General features: G+C 37.0%; 1 pseudogene; it reads right to left on the minus strand.

Moving 5' to 3' along the window:
- Positions 1–955: 955 nt before the first annotated feature.
- Positions 956–2,299, minus strand: LOC129058858 (corepressor interacting with RBPJ 1-like; annotated as a pseudogene).
- Between the last annotated feature and the right edge of the window lie 4,458 nt (positions 2,300–6,757).

Consider the following 6,757-nt stretch of genomic DNA (forward strand, 5'->3'; position numbering starts at 1 on the left):
TACCTTTCCATGAAGGTCTGTCCAGCTGCCATCATGATACCCTATCAAGTTGAGAGAAGAGGTTTGAGGATGAGCAAGCAGAGATAAAACTAGGTCTAGAAAAATACTTCAAGTATGGTTACTGTCATATGAAAGTGACTTGAAGCAAATAAATCAGAAACCCACTAAAATTTTGAGGGACTTCTGTTGCCAATGAGACAACGTCAAAGAAAAAAATATAACCTTTGAATGTTCAAGCTATTAAACATATTTCAGTTCATCAAGGTTTCTCCAGAAGTAAATGAGCTGTAAAAGCTGAGCATCCCCAAAGGATGGCAACATCCCCAGTGGAGAATAATGGGAAATGAAGGGTTACTCCCAGAAAACAGGGTCAGGGTCTAATTTGGAAACTCTACCAAGTGTCAGGAAAATAACCTTCATTCACCAAGCTGGCCCAACAGGATTTCATAGCCACCACAGCCAAATGACTACTTCCATTCTGCCATTCTTCAAATGGGCATGGTTATCATAGTTATTCTGCTCCACTCTGTGTATACATATAACATACATATACTTTTTTGGTGAAAAAGGGGATCAAATAAACACGACTTACAGTTCATATAGCACTACCAGACATGGCATTTGTGCTTGAGGACTGCATATCTCCTAAAGGTTCTAGACTCTGAGCTAGGGGCAGAGACTGGGTGAGACGTTGGCTGTCTCTTTTATGGAAGTGGCAAGCGTGTTCCATGTGTGGAGAATAAAAGTCAAAGACTGGCTTGTACACAAATATCTATTTTAATTTGCAAACAGCTAGATGTTACTTTCCAGCCTCTTTTTTTTTTTAAATAGAGCTTTATTAATTAGAAAGACAATAGTACATCATTTAGCCCATGATAAAGGTATTCATTAAAAAGTGTATTTTTATTCCCAGATAATCATCACGTAGAGTCTCTCTTTAGTCTCTCATTCTGCTTCATTCTCTTTGTGTCACTTTAGTATGCATATCTTCTGGGTACTCTACATTTTTTCTTCTCTGTATACATCTGTGCCATGGCTTCTGGTGTCATTTCTTCTACTACACTCTTCACTGGGACTTGGCTGTGGCTGTTTTCTTATCTCTCTTTGCTTGTAGCTACAGAACTTCTGCTTTGGCTTCCCCGGCTCCTGTCTTCTCTGCCATGGTTTCTGCTGCTCCCCTCCTTTCTTTCAGAGATTCTCTTCTCTGGGCTATGATTATGGCTTCTGGACTTTTTGTCAGAATCGGAATGGCTCTGTTTGCCATTCTCCCTAGAACTCTCGTGTTTTAAGAACTCAGGCCTTTCCTTGGCTTTTTTCCTGATTAGGGTAACTGCTAGAAAGTTCTTCATAAAGTTTTCTCTTTTTAGGCTTGTCCCTCTCTTCAGAATCACTGTTGTTATGCCCTGAGCTCTTGCTTTTCTTTCTTTTGTTCTTTTCAATAAATTTTTTTCTTTAATGTCACTCTCACTCTACTGCTTTCTAAAGTTTCAGTAGGGGAAGAGGAGGAGGAGGAAGAAGAAGAGGATTTGTTTTTATGTTTTTTGTGTGTACTTCAGCTCTTCTGAAACTTTTTCTTTTTTTCTATCTCTTTTTCTTTGTTTCTTCTCCAGTTTATCTAATTTCCTGAGAAGTTTCTGTTTTTGTTTGGTTGTTAATAACTTTAAAAATTCAACTTCTGGATCTTCTTCAGCCTCACTTACAGCAAACTCCTGTGATGGATCATTTGTGGTCAAGTTTCTCCGCAGTACATTACATTTCAGGGCAAATCCACTGTTCCTCATTTCCTCTATTGGCTGCGAGGGGTGCATTGATGGCCCTGAGCCATCACTGGGAACTGAACTTGCATTGATTCCAGAAAGACCCAACAAAGGATATTCTTGATCTGTGTTGACATGACCCCATTTGTGACATTTAATGCCCCTCACATTTCGAACCTGAATACCAAAGGGTTGATCTCTGATGTTCATGTCATCTCTGGCATATTTTTCTTGTAGGGCTCCTTTCTGCCATTCAAATGTGTATTCAGTGTCTCCTCTGTTTCTTCTTTCTCTTTGTCTACTTTTTAAACTCCTGGTGGGGCTTCATACATGAAATTAAGACCATTCTTTACAGATTCATATCCCATAACCAAGCTATTATCGTACGATTCCTGTTCTTAAAGATATTGTTGGGTTAATTCTTCTTATTTCTTCTTACAATATGATATTTTCTATCCTGCCCTCCATATTTTTTTGATATTAGATTTAGAGGTGGGATGAAAGTCCTTCTTGCACATGAAGTTGGTGAAGGATTTCCCCATCTTGGAGCTGGAGCTGGGGGAAGCAGAGGCTAGTGGAGTCATATGACTAAGTTCTGTTCACAGGATATGATTGGAGGGGTTGTCTACAACTTTCAGGCATCGTCCCTCAAATAATTCTCTCTCCCTTTGTCTTCTGGCCACTGTAGAGGATCATGCAGAAGCTTTGAGGTCCTAGGATATTGTCGAAGCATCATATGGAAAAAAAGCTGATCCTTAAATGACTGCAAGCAACAAAGCCCTTTTGACAACTTTCACTGTAGTGACATAAGCAAGAAGGAAAGACAACTGTGAAAAATCACCGAGAGTTTTTTTTTTTCATAGTAGTTAAGCTACATTATAGTTCCCAACCTCCCCTAGAAGTTTACTTTTAGACTGTATTTTTTGTTTGACACTTATTCAATATATATTCCATTCCTACAAAAACATTTCAGTAACTTTGGTCACAAGAGACTGTATCTCAGTACAACTTACTATGTTCATTTGGAAACCATGTGTTGTCTACTCTGTGTGAGTAATTCAGAAGTCAATTGTGGCCATATGACTGAGTTCTAGCTGGTGGAATATAAATAGGTGTTTAGCGTGCCATTTCTGGGCTAGTAGACATGACCCTTTAAGATATCTTGCCCCTTCTGTTGGGAGGATGTGGAAAACAACCATACCTGAAGACACAGAAAAACCCACGAATAAAGGAGCCTAATTCCAAATCATTGTGTGGAAAAAAGCCACCATTTTATGTAAACAAGAAGCGAATTTCTGTTTTTACTTATATGCATATCTATTTTTTAATTTTTTAATTTTTAATTTTTAAATTTATTTTTATTTATTTATTTATTTATTTTTGGAGGCAGGGTCTGGCTCTGCCACCCAGGCTGGAGTGAAGTGGCACGATCTTGGCTTACTGCAACCTCTGCCTCCCAGGCTCAAGCCATCCTTCCACCTCTAGTTCCAAGTAGCTGGAACTACAGGCATGTACCATCCTCCCAAGTAGCTGGAACTACAGGCATGTACCATCCTCCCAAGTAGCTGGAACTACAGGCATGTACCATCCTCCCAAGTAGCTGGAACTACAGGCATGTACCATCCTCCCAAGTAGCTGGAACTACAGGCATGTACCATCCTCCCAAGTAGCTGGAACTACAGGCATGTACCATCCTCCCAAGTAGCTGGAACTACAGGCATGTACCATCCTCCCAAGTAGCTGGAACTACAGGCATGTACCATCCTCCCAAGTAGCTGGAACTACAGGCATGTACCATCCTCCCAAGTAGCTGGAACTACAGGCATGTACCATCCTCCCAAGTAGCTGGAACTACAGGCATGTACCATCCTCCCAAGTAGCTGGAACTACAGGCATGTACCATCCTCCCAAGTAGCTGGAACTACAGGCATGTACCATCCTCCCAAGTAGCTGGAACTACAGGCATGTACCATCCTCCCAAGTAGCTGGAACTACAGGCATGTACCATCGCGCTTGGCTAATTTTGTAGAGATGGGGTTTCCCTTTGTTGCCCAAGCTGGTCTTGAACTCCTGAGCTCTAGCAATTCTCCTGCCTCAGCCTCCCAAAGTGTAATTACAGGCATGAGCCACTGTGCCTGGCCGCATTTCTAAACCTTCTTGTAACAGCACTCATCATTTATCCTAAATAATAAACGGGCCATATTCCTTTATATCTCTATTGCTTCCATATAGTCAGTTTGGAGCACCCTTTTCTGACTTCTTCTCCTGAAAACTCCTATTTAACTTTCAAAAACTCATCTCAAATGTTAACTACTCACTGAGCTTTTCTCTATTCCTAGGCAGTTATTTATTCCCTTTCCAAGAATAACTAAAAATTTCATGTATCCCTATTATTGTATTTCTATTATTCAGTTATGATTGATTTGCACAATCAATCATAATTGAATAATAGAAGATTTGCACAATCTTCCCTTCTTGACAGTTAAATCATAGAGAGCAGAAATTTACTTTGTTATTTCCCTGTATCTAACATGCCTCACACAGAGTAAACAATACATGGTATCCAAATGAACAAAATAAATTGTATTGAAATAATACTTTCATGTGATCAAAGTTACTGAAATATTTTATAAGAAGCATATATAATATATATTGAATAAGTGTTGAACAAAAATACAGTCTAAAAGTAAACCTTATTAAAACAGATTCAACTTTAGAACAAATAGAACTCATTATCTGTCTGTTTCAGTATATGGAAATTCTAATAATGTCATGACCCTGATGGAAGAAGATAGAAAATATTATAATGGAGATTTTTCTTCCCACTCACCTCAGGTTAGGAAGGGATTTTAATTATTTCTACACTAATCCATTAATTATTCACAAACTCGATGATCTGAGTGCTATCTCCATTCCGTCAGAGTAGAGTTTCAGGCTTCCCTAGGCTTTTGCTGGGTGTAGGTTGTTAAAATGCAGTCAATTTGGTCTTTTGTAGAAGTTTCTCGACACTTTTCTTAAGGTCTTCTATGACTGCATAGAAATCTTTGTTTCCACAGATGAATTCCAAATGTGAGAGAAAATAATTTGGAAAAATGTAGTTATGTTTTATTTCAGATCCAATATCAACAACGGAACACAACTTACACAGAAAGCTTAATTTCCACCGGGTTGGTTCATGTATGACTCACTTGTATGATTTTTAAGAATCTTCTACTTTAAAAACTATCATAATAGTTAACAAAATTGAAAATCAAGAATATGAATCAGATGTATTGTAGTAACTGAATTCTCAACAGGTTTTATTTTTATTATACCACACTGTGTAGATGCAGTGACAGAAACATAGATTTAAAGTAAATAGCTCATTTTCTTTGTATTGAAAATGTCTTAAAGATAATATTGTTATCAGATCAATTCTGTTTACACATCTGAATCTATTTCTGGATAATATGATCAGAATTAATTACAAAAAGACAACCAGAGTGGACCACAATGCTCTGAGTTTATCACTTAAGGCCTCTATATGTTCCTGTTTTCATTTTTTTTAGTATATACTTTCTTAATACATGGGACAGAACTCTTATTAAGTGTTCTATTTTAGATTACCTTTAAATTACAGCTGTCATTTTTTTCTGTATTTGTGAAGATCAATAAACTAATAGATACCTGACAATAGACCTAGTTGTCTCTATCTTTTGCACCTATGATTAAATTCTTACAAGCTATAACTTCCAAATTTTACATGACTATTTGAAATGTCAGCATTTTAAGCAAACATAAACTTAAATGTGAGAGATTAGCTCAGCTAAGCCATATACTTACTACAATAAAGCCATAAAACCCACACCTGGAATTACAGTTTCCCAGCATCTACTATTGCCTATTGCCAGCAGTTGAATATGTAGAGAATATCAGCAGCACTGAGGTGAAAAAGAGTACAATGTTTGGTATCAAATCCATCTGATGCTAGTACATGAGAAGCCTTTAATTTTCCCCCCAACAACATTTTTAAAAAGATAAAAAATGATTAGAAAAAAAAGTCAGCCTCAGTTGCTTTATGTTTTTTCCCACTCTAAATATTACTACTCTGGGGATGCTATTCCATAACACACAAATGTAAAAATATAAGGATAGCCATGGTAGAGTCATAAGGTTACTATTATTATTTGAAATGTTAAAATGGCTTTAAAAACTGATAAAACAGAAATCACAGTAATACTCAAAAGTCAACATAAAGCATACTATTTCTGGCTCTAAAGGGTCAATGCACTAATGCTGCTGGATGTTGAGTCATCCTCTATATTTTGTATCAGGTAAAATAGAAAAAAGTTAGATCATTTTTCTACTTCTAAGTGGAACAGCAAAGAATCATTATAAAGTCTCTGATACAAAATAGTAGTTCAGATAGGTGAAGGTTGGTATTAAATTTCACAGCCTGATTTTCACATTCTTCTTTAAGCCTTAATTACTTGTTGTACTAAGTTTTCAAACTATTTTAATTCATGATCTTTTCTATTACAGCACTTCCAGACTTCCCCTTAAATCTTGCCTTGTCAATCTGATATAGAAACTAAAAACTACAAACTTAACAATTATTAAACTCAACTCTTTAAAGCCATCTTGCCCCCAAAAGGATCTGACCTGCAACTGATTCACATTCTCTTGGTCAGTAATACCACCTTTTGTTCAGGAACCCAAGCCATACCTAAATCACCCTTCCCTTCTTATTCCTCTCCGTTTACTTCAGCCAGTAAGTCCTAAAGCCTTGTCTGTCTCCTAAAAATCTCTTATAAGTTTCTTTCATCTTGTTCTATCGGTGGTTTTATTCAGAATCTTGTTATCTTTTTTCTAGAACTAGCATCCTAACTAGGCTTACTGTATTTAGTATCTCTCTAATTTTACCCCTTTTCTTCCCCTAAACTTGTGTTTCTGAAAATAATTTGATCTTTTCACTATTCTGTTTGAAAAGCTCCATTAAATCCTTATTATATACAGGATAG

The sequence above is a fragment of the Pongo abelii genome, chromosome 3 (genome assembly GCF_028885655.2).
Source record: "Pongo abelii isolate AG06213 chromosome 3, NHGRI_mPonAbe1-v2.0_pri, whole genome shotgun sequence".
In the NCBI taxonomy this organism is placed as follows: domain Eukaryota; kingdom Metazoa; phylum Chordata; class Mammalia; order Primates; family Hominidae; genus Pongo; species Pongo abelii.